Source organism: Marmota monax, unplaced genomic scaffold (genome assembly GCF_021218885.2).
Source record: "Marmota monax isolate L192 unplaced genomic scaffold, Marmota_monax_Labrador192_F-V1.1 WCK01_AAM20220418_F8-fsc00023, whole genome shotgun sequence".
Taxonomy (NCBI): domain Eukaryota; kingdom Metazoa; phylum Chordata; class Mammalia; order Rodentia; family Sciuridae; genus Marmota; species Marmota monax.
Genome location: NW_026692907.1, coordinates 14,186,172 through 14,199,334, shown reverse-complemented (window position 1 = coordinate 14,199,334; position 13,163 = coordinate 14,186,172). Strand labels below are relative to the sequence as shown.

At 38.0% G+C, this 13,163-nt stretch overlaps 1 protein-coding gene across 2 annotated transcripts in view; it reads right to left on the bottom strand.

Moving 5' to 3' along the window:
- The window catches only part of Pde4b (phosphodiesterase 4B), a 539,654-nt gene that overhangs the window by 446,730 nt on the left and 79,761 nt on the right, over nt 1-13,163 (bottom strand). The gene's annotated exons all lie outside the window — the stretch shown is intronic.

Sequence of the window (13,163 nt, the reverse complement as noted above, 5' to 3'; positions counted from 1 at the left end):
CAATCAGGCACTTTTGAAGTAGAGATCTTGCAGTTTCTGACATTTGTTTTGTGTAGATCACTGGAACAAACAGAGAACCTCAATAACACTACCCAAATTTAACATTTCATCCTGATTCTGCCAGCTCCAGAAGAAAAACTAGCCTTGGGTTTCTGAAGACTCAGGCTAAACAGGCCAAATTTAAAGTCTAGTCATATAACAGATGACAACAGAACACAAAGAATTCTGAGTTTGCAAAATTTAACTGGAAATAGATGTACTATAAAAATTATCAAGTCCAGGAAGTGTTTGTCCATATGGTGGTTTGATTTCACAAGATCTTGGTATCAAAAATGTCCTGTATTGTTGCTGAGCTCAGGAACTCCTATATATTTATTACTCGGTATGTTCAAATTCTTCATATGGGCCTGGTTGGAAAAGTCCGCTTCCCTAACATGAAGATATATATAGATTAGGAGCATGATGGAATCATAGCTGTGTGACTAGGAATACTAAGTAGTCATACTGTACCATCACCCAGGAAACCAGGGTTGAATTTCTAACACATAATTTGACTATATTATGCAGGAATTGGCAATGAAACTGACAAAAGAGTGGGGGGTGGGGGGTGTCATTGCCTTTGTGAGTGTGCGAGGGAGAGAGCACCACAGTCTCTTCAGGTGTTTGATCCCGTACGTCAAGGAAAACAATCTCCTCTACATACATCAAGGGACGATCACAAATGCTGTGCTCTTTTAAAGCTGACCAAATAGTAGCAGGCAGAATTTTAAAGCTTTTCCTCTAAGGTTGCTTAAAACCTCACAGAAGTAGACAAGTAGCAGATATTTTATCATTGAGTTTTATTCAATCTCCAGGGCCTCTTAAGGGCTTACCTAAAACCAGGGGCAGGAGTTATGCTGCTAAGCTAAAAAAATAAAACAAATAAGATTGAATTTTAGTTCTACATGCAGGATCTAGAACTATACATAAACAATGACTACACCTCTATGAAAATGTAGGCATAGAAAAAACTATTAATGATAAGAATGGAAATTACATAAAGGTTGAAGGAGGTTTTCTTTTTGTTATTAAATAATGAGTAGAATGGGGCTGGGGTTGTGGCTCAGCAGTAGAGCGCTTGCCTCGCACGTGCGAGACCCTGGGTTCGATCCTCAGCACCACATAAAAATAAATAGGTGAAATAAAGGTATGGTGTCCAACTACAACTAAAAAATAAATATTTTTAAAAAATAATGAGGAGAATGTGTTTAGTGGAGATAATGTAGAACAATCTAGTATTCAAAAATATAGGAAGGAATTTAATATGCCAAGAGTGTAATGCATAGAAGAAGACACCATGGTAAGGAAGCACAGGCAGGCAGGAAAACAGAATGTTCCAGGGGAATATCAGTACATCTTTTTGTCAAGAATATTTTTTGAGGTCTTAGCCACAGAAATAAATTTTATATTTTGTGGATTTTTTTTTTAATGTGAGAACCTACTGGATAAATTCATGTGCCTTCAACCAGGAATATGTCCTGGCTAGGGAAAAGCAGGATTCCAAGTTACAGTGCAGTTTTCCAAATGTTCTACAATAAAAATATAGTATTTTTATGTTCAGAAAAAAGGCAACATCTGTTATATAAGACAAGACCAAAGAAAGCAAGAAAGATGGATTATTTCCTGGATATTCCTCATCTCCCCTGCAGTTCCACACCCCTCCCCATCTGCTCTGTGCCTGGGAGGATGGTCCTCAGGGATTGTGTCCATGATCTCTTTAGCCTTCCCTAGTGGCCACCAAGCCCTCTACTGTAGGACCCAGCTCCTGCAGGAATCCCTCTGTAGGCCTGTAACTGGCAACAGCTTCTACTATTGCTACCTCCCAGGTGGTTCATCGTGCGTTTGGTTATCCTCAACCCTGCCCACAGGTTTTCTAAGTACTACCTCCACTAACTTTTCCCTGTCTTTGGGAGTACAATCCATTCCCTACTAGGGTCCTGATTGATATAGACTTGCTCTGAAAACTTTACAAAATCAGAGGAGAATTTAAAAATATTCCCCCTCAGTGCCTTAGCACAGTAACTGACAATAACAAGGGTCTCCATAAAAAATTGTTTGAAAAATAAATGAGTAAAATCTAGTCAGAGTTCTAAAATGGTTTTAGTACTTTAAAAAAAGGTCAACAGGTAATATCTCAATTTGCTTTGAGGCAGAAATAGTTTATGTCATCAATCCTAGGTGGAAATTTTGATTCTGCTCATGGATTCTGAGAAATATGAGAACGTGGAATATACATACTGTATTCTTCCTGATTGTCTGTGTCTACTGCCTTTTATTTTGGCTAACATAAATTGAGGATTTACTTTTTTGTCAATTTAAGCACTTTACATGAATGATTTCAATGATCTCAAAAGAGCAACCAACCAAAGGAAGCTGGTATAATTATCATGACAAGCAAGGAAATCAAGTCTTGGAGTAGCAATGAAAGAGGACCAAAGTTGGGCAGTCCACTGGTTAAGGTCAAAAAATTCTAGTTCTAAATCTTTAATGCATCAGCAGCCTATAAGTGATTGGGTCTTATGAACAACTTTTCAGGTGTAAGTAAATAACTTTTTACTTTTTTTACTTGTTTTGATGTTGGAAATAGAATTTAAGTTGGTCTGTTTTCAAAACTATGCTCTCTAATAATGTAAGAACAAAAAGGAAGTGATGTAAAAAGCTACTGAAGTTTTAAAATGCCTGAAATTCAAGATAAATATAAATAAGAGGTTAGAGTCTCTAAATTTGAGATTATTCTTCCAGCATTACATTTACTTTCCAATAAATAGAACACCATATGCTTCACTAAAACAAAGTGTTTCTAAGGATTTCTAAAGTGATGAGTAAGAGTGATGACTCTAAATTCCATGTCTCACATATTTTCAATAGATTTTCCTGTGGCTTTATATTTTAGCACTTAAAAGATGCTCTCATTCAAACTCCTATCAACGCTTCATAGCATTCTGTTACACTCATTGACAGGTATACTCTTTAAATCATTGCACCTCATTTAAAGTCTAAAATGAAGGAAAGACCTCTGGCTACTATAGCAATAATGTGAATTTAACCTTCAACAGGTTACAGGTACGAGTGATCCCTGGCTCATAGGAATTTCAGAGAATAATGAGAGTCATTTAAAACTCCTAAGTTATACTTACATGTGAAACCAACCCATGCAGAAATGAGGAAAGTAAAATTGTTAATTTGAAGTTATTAGGAATGGTACTTTTTTTCTGGTTGAAAGACAGTTCTTTATTCTGGAGATGATGCATAATAAAGTCTCATTTTGTTGTTTATTAATTGGTTTATGGAACATTCTGAACTTGATAGAACACAGATATGAATGAACTGGTTTTAGTTTTTCTCTAACGAGTGCATTCCATCTACAATGTAAAACCTATTTCTTCTTCCTTCATAGCAGTTCCGATGGAGTTCATAATGCCAATCCTATAACTCCTTCCCTTTCTTCGACTCAGCTGTGTGGAACTTAGAGTTAGGAGAGGGAATGGAACAGGATCTAGAACAAGTCTTCATCGTCACTCCTTTCCTCTTCAGAAAAAGGGAGTGGCAGAGTAGAAGAAGAAATGAAAATGGGAAACATCTTGCTTAATTGGGTCCTCTTTTAAGTGCCAACATTTCTCTAGCAAAATCATATTCCCCACTGATGCCTTCTCCAGGGCTTGTGTTCAGATGCTGGCTATCTCCCAAGGAGCAAATAGGAGCTTTCATGCTAGGAAGAAATAAACTTTACTAATTTCCCCTGTTCAACCTGACTGGTACACTCTAAGACCCTTGCTGGCAGGTTCCCCTTGCATAAGAGTCTACCTTCTTAGAGTATTGACAGGTGGTTTTTGAGCCAAAATGTTCACTTAATCCAGAATACTATGTAGGCTGCTTGGCTGAGATTGTGAGTCTCTGGCCAGATATATACCTCCATTTTTATTTCTCCTTGCTCAAGAAGACACAAAGAGCAGATCAGAAAGTCTTCAGCATAAGTGACCGATGGACAAATAAGGTACCATGAGTTATTTACCAAGTTCTTTCAGCCTCAAGCCAACCATCCTAAATTCTGCTCTGTGGCATTGCAGACTCCATTTCACAGCTTCTCTTCCCAGCTGGCTTCCCTTAGGTGCTGCCAAAAGGAATCACTGGTGGGAAATCACAAGTGAGCTAGAGAGAAGGGGTCTTCTCTTCCAGGACTGTGAACAACTTAGACACCCCCTCATGACAGACCCAGAGCAAGACCCAGGAACCCTGTCAGAGGTCTTCTCACCAGCTTCAATGCACCCTTTTGTGGTCCTAGCTCCTACAGTGATGATCCTTCCTCTGCCCTTCTACGCTCTTGTGACATCATCTTCTCCTTTTCTTCTCAGCTCTAGGCATGGTAGCTGGTATTGCAATTAACTAATATTTGGATTACCTAGAGGCCCATTTTCATTTTCATCATCCAGTAACTGCATACTACGTTTCTTGTATTAAGTCACTTTTACCTTCCTAAGAAACCCAAGGAATACACAATACTTCCCCTTGCTGAATTCACCACCCCCCAACGCTGCACCATCTCTAAAAGGGGTTCTTCACTTTCTGTAGGCCGATAACTCACTACTCCTACACCTTGGTTTATATAAGTCTATTGTTGAGAGTTGAGAGTTACCAAGATGATAATTGGTATTGAACCTGTTGGGTTCAGAAGGAGGTGCCTGGCCATATACGTATGCAGCACTTGTTAGAGAATGTGGAGTACCTCGGTGGTTCTCCATCCACTGTTCTGTCACATGGCCCTTTCTAGCTTAACAGGAAACGCCCTATTCATCATCCTTTCAGATGTGAAAATGCCCACTTATGAAAGGATCATAAAATAATGAGGCAGTATGTCTTCCTTTTGTTTCTTAATGAACTGAACTTCACTAAAAATGGACAAATCTGTTAGCCCTTTTCTAAACTCTTTGAAAATTTTACTGAATTTATAAATTATCAATGTCTCCACTAAACCAACGGGTCTTAGTGTCTTAAAATAACTAGCATAAAGTCTAGTTCAAGAAAATGAGTCTGATTCATTTTCTGGTCTGGAAGAGCATCAAATGCAGGATGAATCAGGGAAAGGGATGATGACAAGAGAAGAGCCTGACTGCCCTGTCTGCTCCCAGCCCCTACATCCTAGGTACAGCTATCGACTGAGCTCCGGGTCTTTGGCTTCCTCAAGTGTCCAATGAAGGAAATGGATTATAGTTATCTATGAACTTTATGATTCTAATGAAATTTCAGGAAACTGCTGAAAACAAACACAAACTATTAAAACCACCTTCAAGACACAACACTGGATAAACACGTCCTGAATTCAATACATAAAGGTACTAAACTCCTCCCTTGAGTTTGCAGATACTGGTCTCATCATACTTTCAGAAATCTGGACCATGGCACTCAATTACTGCTGCTTTCAGATTTGAATATGGGGGAGATAAATAATATAGACAAATGTGCTTCCTGCTAAAAGATTTTGGAGTGGGATGATGCAAATAATGGAGAGTAAACAAACAAATTTGAGAGGGGGAAAAGTATATGCAATGTACTAAAACAAGCAGATCAGGTTTTGTGTAAAATTGTTCAAGATCATAACAGCTTGAATCCAACATTTAGATGTAAGAATTTCCTAGAAAAAAAAATCAGCTTGTTCAGTTAGGTAATAAGCATTAAAGACTTTTGAGATAAAAATTGCAAAGTGTTAGGAATTAATATGGACTTAAACCATTAGCTTAGCCTGAGAAAATGATAAGTAACAAAGAGATAATGATATTCTTTTAGTAGTCGTCAAATGGCAAAGCAGCTATGCTAAATGCTGCTCTGAGTAAACTGTCTCCTGAACAACCACTTACATCCAAATTCTACAATAAAATGTGGGTTTTTTTGGATATTACTAATAAGGGTACAAACTTTAAATCAATACCCTGTTGGCAAAAGAAGAATTTTAGTATGTAATTTGTTTTGAAGAATGTTAATTTCCAACAGTAACATAACAGAGAGAAAGTGACAGATTAATCCCATGTTTCTCCTTGTGTAAATTATACCTTAATGGATTTCTTAGTGAATTTCTCTGCAGTAAACACTAAGTGAGAAAATTTTAAGGAATTAAATTATTTCTCCTATTCCAAAAAAAAAAAAGCAACTAATACCACTAATTAATCTTTTTAGGTTAAAATACCATAAGGTGAAATGTAAATTGTTTTGTTTCTCAGCCACTTTTGCTTTCATCTGAAATACAGGTGAGAAAACAAAAAAGCCCTCTGGTGTTAGCTTTCCATTGCTGTGACAAAATACCAAAGATAAACAATTTATAAGAAGGAAAGATTTATTTTGGTTTATGTTTACAAAGGGTTCAATACATGATCACTTTGCCTTATTGCTTTAGGTTTATGGCAGCACAGTACATCATAGTGGCCAGGAGGCAGAAGAAGAGAGGGAGGAAGGGGCCAGGGTCCCAATATCCCCTTCAAGGGCACACCCTCAATGACCTAATTTCCTCCCATTAAGCCCTACCTCTTAAAGCACCCCTCTCATAGTACCGCAGGCTGGAGAGCAAGCCTTCACATAGCCTCTGGGGGAAATTCCAGAGCCAAACTATAATGCCTATCTTCAAATCAATGAGTAATTAGATATTGAAAGCCCTTGCAACATCTGAGGGTTCTGATTTCTGAGTTCTCACAGTAGCAAAGTGAAGATGTGATTATGGAAGGTTTAGGAAGGATTAAGGAATTCTTTTTTAAAACTTTATTTTATTTATTTATTTTTTATGTGGTGCTGGGGATTGAACCCAGTGCCTCAAAGGGGCTAGGCAAGCGCCCTACCATTGAGCCACAACCCCAGCTCACATTAAGGAATTTTTATGGTCTTCCAAACTGAATTATAGAGGATCTAAAAAGAGATGAAAGAGCAAATATGTTGGAAACATGTTCAATTCACTTAATAAGTATTTGCTGAGTACCTGCCCGTGCTCAAGTTTAGATCTTCAAATGCCGCATCATAGCTATTCGGTAATTTTATAAGCCTGTTGTCACTGCTCTTAGATTTGAATTAATATTACCAACTTTCAGTGTGAGTATAAAAAATTAAATTTCATTCATGATCCAAAATCCCCATTTTCATCAATTATGAATATGGATCACTTCTCTTTTGATTAGTTCCTTGACCAAAAAAAAAAAAAAAGAAAAAGAAATGAGAGCCCCAACATGTAGCAGAGATTTGCTAGAGGCTATGAGTAATACAGAGATGAATCTGATATAGTCCTTAGCCTTAAAACGCCCACTGTCTATTCTTGGGAGAGAAGAATCAATGGTTATTCATTCTGTAGTATTGAATGCAGCCTTGGCATGTGTCAGTCTCACAGTGCAGTGTGAGACGGACCAGATAGGAACAAAATGAGTGAAAGCTACCTGCATAGGGAAGAAAATTATCAAAGACAGCTACCAGGCTACAGTCCTTATACGTATACTGTGTAGAAGGAACAAAGAAAGAAACCCTTCTATCCACTCACAGCTCTTCTCCAGAGTAATCATTCAACAATGCAAATATCCTTATATTACTCCCCTACTTTGCCTCCATCACAGCTTCCTGTTATTTCTGGAATAATGCAAAGCCTTTGATATGATATTTAATAATACGAGTTCCTACAGATCTGATCCCAACTTGCCTTTATAGCCTTAACTTTCTTCTCTGTCACCGGCTGGCTTCCCCATGTTATCCCTTTAATTCATTTTCTTTAGTCAAACGACGTAGAGTTTATTTAGCATGCCTTGTCTCAGAACTGTAACGCATCCTCAATTTTGCCTAGCTAAGTCACTGTTTTGCCTTTACTTTTAATGTCATTTCTTCCAGAATGCCTTTACTGATTTCCCTAATTATCATGAATTCTTAATTTTCTTATTCACCATATTTATCACAATTTATATTCATGTATGAATGTATATTGTATATTTTATACTTCATAAGTTCATAGTGAATACTGTATTCCTGTGCCAAGCAATAAATATTTGCTAAAAAAAATTTTGAATAACTAAAATGAGTGCCATGCCTCTTCCTACATGCACTAAAATGTCATCTCTCAAAGGCAGCAGCTAGAAGAAAGCAGGAGATAGAATCGGAATGCAAGGTGAACATCAGACACAGATACTAAATATTGACAGGATACATGTTCTTACTCTTGTGATAGGGAGTTGATTACCTTTGTGACAAGTGTCACTCTGTAGTCCCTAAGTGTGCCCACTCATGTAGTTCTCACAACTGTTTATCCCTATTTTAAAGTTGAGAATTCTGACACACAAAAGGGGCAAATGATTCATTCAGGCGCATTCATCTAGGAGAAGGCAGACAAGATTCACACCCAGGCAATATGCTGGTGGAGCTTACCACATCAGCCATTATCCTCTGCTGTCTCTTGGCAGCAGCAAACAAGCATCATTTATCAGAAACAAGCAGCAAAAGAGGGTGGTTCAGGGCCAAGGTGTAAAGGGTGATTAGGAACAAAAATGAGATCTCAGAACCAGCAAGGTAATCAGGTATTTTTTAAATAATGAAACAAAAAAGAAAGAAGACTCTGACATTTGCCAAGTGTATGGAACCTGTGAACAGCTATTCTTTTATATAATCTCATAGAAGTTTACATGAAATATAAAAACTTAGGCTATGTATATGAAACTGTGGCTGTAAAACATAATCAAAAATGCATAATAATTTGCCTCTGCTTTATCTTATGTTTAAAATGAGAATTCGCAAGTATTTTTCTTCTAAATTTATTCTTTCTTTGCTTCAATATTTAAAATTATGTTTTTTTAAGTCAATGCAGATGAGATTCATTCATTCACTACTGCTGCTTGTAGAGATTTCTAAATGGTCCACCAGTACCATATTGTCCAAATGTGTTCATGGGACATGTGTAAAACACACAGATTTTGTTCCAACTCTTTTAGGCTGAGAGACACTAGTAATTTGTTATTAATTGCATTTTTGTCCTTTAATGAGAATAAAACTAAAACAAAGTGTTAATCATTCACTAAAGTCTTAAGGAAGCATATAAAATTTCTATGTATTCCTTTTGCAGAAATATAAATACTACATGATTACAGATTTCTTACGAGGAAGATCCCAGACATGTAAGGAATCTTCTCAGGACCTCAAATTAATTAATGGCATGATATTCACTGGTTTAGCTGGATTAATTGAATATTAACTGGCAATGATTACTGCTTCCTTAAAAAGCAGACACCTGATTTTGAGACAAACGTTCTGTTCATCCATATTCAAAGGTCAGAGGATCCAGATCTACATGGACACAAGAAAAAATAGAAGTAATTGCAAGAACATAAGGTAGAAACTAATGTGGTTAATAAAAGAATAATATGTAAGATTGTCTTGATAGAGTGCAGAGAAGCACAGAAGGCATGTTTGATTGGTCTTTAAGTATCTCCATATTCAAAGCATGATTTGCATGTTTATTATGTTTACTTTTAAGATGCAAAATTAGGCTATACCTAGGGATGGAGTCATCCATGAATTTCACAAGCAACTAATATATTTGATAAGCAGAGGGGCAAGATGGTAGATTAGAGTGAGGCAATATTTCTCCTAAGTCTCATAACTCATCAGGAATACTACTTCTCCCCAAGGCTTAGAGTGAAAAACCCCGAAACTGGAGGGGCAGTCTGCCCTTACCAAACCAGAGCCTGTTTGACTCATTAAATGGATCTTAAAAAAAAAAATCCCTGAGTTTATCAATCAGCTGGGGGGATCCCATCCAGGAGCCATCTTGGGCCTGCAGCTCAGTGGAGCCAATGGATACTAGAAACTGTTGAGTTTGCAGCTAGGCCTGTGTGGGCCTGTCTGAGCCTAACAAGGACTTGTCAGGGCTTGCAAACCTGTGGAATGTCAGAAACTAGAAGCATTTTGCTTGGAGAACACAGGTTAGAGAGCCTGGAGAGCCCCGTGGCCCTGCCCAACTCTCCCCAACCCCGTGAGTCCTGTGGATTACCGGGAGTAGGGGTGGGGCAAGTGGATTTGGCAGCTCTCAGCTTGTCTAGCCAGCAGGGCTGGCACTGACCAGCTTCCCAGAACAGACCTAGGCTGGCACCATCCTGGTCCCGACACCCTCCCCAGTCCCACATCCACTGGCCCCTGTCCCTGGGAACCCCAGGTTTGGCATCAGTCCAGCCCCCACCAGGGCCTTCCTGCCCCACAGTCTCAAGTCTCCCAACCCTCTACCCCCAAACCCAGCCCACCACTCTACTACAAGGCCCACAGCTTTGCCACCAGCCCATAGCCCTACATGCCAGGCTTCTGCTTCACTGCCAGAACCATCTGGCCCAGCACACAGCTGTGCTGCCAGCCTGCAGGACCCAGAGCCCAGGGCCCTGACACACCTGACCCAGGCCAGCTGGGGCCCCACTCCTGGCCAGCCACTTGACTGCCCACCTGCAATCCAGCTTGTCCTACATGCCACTTCACTGCCCGGCCTGCCCAGCCCTGCACACATCTTTGCCATGAGCCCACAGGACTCAGCACCCAGCCCTGATCTACCTGGCCTAAGTCAGCTGGGCCCCCTATACATGGGCGCCAGATCCCCTGGATGTGACTAGCACCTTAGCCGCCCACCTATAACACGGCTTGCTGGGCATGGAACTTCACCACCAAGCCTACCTGACCTAGCAGCCACACTCACACTCAGCCCACAACCCAGCCCACTCACACTAATCTCCCCATAACAGAATTGGGAAGTCTTAAACCTCAGTGTTTAACTCAGTGAGCAACACAATTCAAAGGAAGGACTCAACAACCCACAGTCCATACTCCCACACTTAGTTCATACCTCAAGAAGAAATGAAAAGAAAATCAACTGGGCACAGACAGTAACCATATATGCTCATTGACTATTTTGTCCACCATAGTGGAAATGACTCCTTAATTTGTAGTTTCTAAACATTTCACTAAGATGTGTTGTTGTTGTTCTGTTTTGCTTTCTGTTTTTAGTTTTTGATATTGAGTTTTTGTTTTATTTCAATGTGTACTAATTGATTCAAGGATGCCTGTACATATACGTATTTGTTTTTCTCTCAATTTTATAATATTTTTCCCTTTCTTTCACTTTTTCTAAAGTTGTTATTTCCCCATGCCCTGTATTTTGAGGGTTGGGGTTTTTGATTAGCATATTTTGATTTTGTTTTGTACCATCTTTGTCACTACTCTCTTTCTTGTCCCCTCTCTCCTTTTTCTATTGCTGCATCAAATTCCTTCTTTATAGTCTTCTATTTTTCCTTTCACATTAACAACATGTCCTAAGTTACCACAGCACCTGCCTTATTCGCCCTTTAAAAAAGTAAACAATTTTCTACCCTCCTATCTCTTTTTCTTTCTTCATACACAAAAAAATCCTTAACATCTCTTAATACTATTTGAGGCACAAAATGTCTTCCCCTACCACCAATGTCACAGCAATAATTAATACAGTAGAAATTAATAAACAACATCTACTGTTTGATTTTACACCAGACATAATGCATGATTATATAATTTTTTACTGATGGAAATTTCTAATCCTATTATTTTTACATATTGTACCAACTAGTACTAGATACCAAAATAGGAACTAAGAACCTTGTCTACAGCTATATATTGTTTACATAGATTGTTGTTATCATTGGACTCCCCCCACCCTATCTGTGAGGTACTGGTAACATAGAGGGACTCTATAAACTCCTAATGTATCAACTGTACAGCATCGGATCCATCCAGAAAGATGGGTAGACATGCAAACAATATGAAAAGGGCAAGGAAATTAACCATCCCAAACAACACAGAATACCTCAACAATAGACTCCATTAACACCATAGTGGAGGAAATGTCAGAGTTGGAATTCAAAAAGTTCATGGTTAAACTGATCCATGAGTTAAAAGATGACATAAAAAAATGAAATCAGAGAGAAAATATTACAAGTGAAAATCATTTAAATAAGGATATAGAGATCTTGAAGAAGAATCAATCAGAAATCCTGGAAATAAAGGAATCAATAAACCAAATTAAAAATTCACTAGAAAGTATCACCAGCATACTAGACCATTTGGAAGACAGAGTTTCAGGCAAGGAAGACAAATTTTATAATCTTGAAAATAAGGTTGACCATGGAGAAAAGATGTTAAAAGACCATTAAGAAAACTTCCAAGAAATATGACATAAACGGAAAAGACCAAACTTAATATTTATTGGGATCGATGAAGGCTTAGAGATATAAACCAAAGGAATGCACAATCTTTTAAATGAAATAATATCAGAAAATGTCCCAAACATGAAATTTAAAGAATTAAATTTAAAACAAAATACAGGAGGCTTACAGAACTCAAAATACCCCAAATTACAACAGACTCACACCAAGGCACATTATTATGAAAATGTCTAACATACAGAATAAGGATAGAATTTTAAAGGCTCCCAGAGAACAGTGACATTTGGAGGAAAACCAATCCAGATCTCAGCTGATTCCTCAACCCAGACCCTCAAAGCTACGAGGTCTTGTTTTGAACAACCCACAATAAAAAATTAAAAAAAAAAAAAACTACGAGGTCTTAGAATAATATATACCAAGCTCTGAAAGAAAATGAATGCCAGACCAAGAATACTATACCCAGCAAAATTAAGCTTCAGAATTAACACTGAAATAAAAACCTTTCATGATAAACAAAAGTTAAAAGAATTCACAAAGAGAAAGTATGAACTGAAAAACATACTCAATAAAATATTTCATGAAGAAGAAATGAAAAATAGAAGTGAAAACCAGCTAAGGGAGGAACTTCTTTACTAAAAGAATAGTCAATCAAAGGAGAAATCAATTTAAATTAAAAACCAGGAATAAAACAAATTTAAAAACATAAATCAATAATAACATTGACTGTAAATGACCTAGACTCATCAATCAAATAGAAATAGAATGGCTATTGGATTAAAAAAGAAGTCCAAACAATATGCTGTCTCCAAGAGACTCACCTCATAAGCAAAGATGCCACAAACTGAAGAGAAAAGGATGGGGGGAAGAAAACAACATATAATTCATGTGGATCTCATAAATAAGCAGGGGTTTCTATTCTCACATCAGAAAAAATGGACTTCA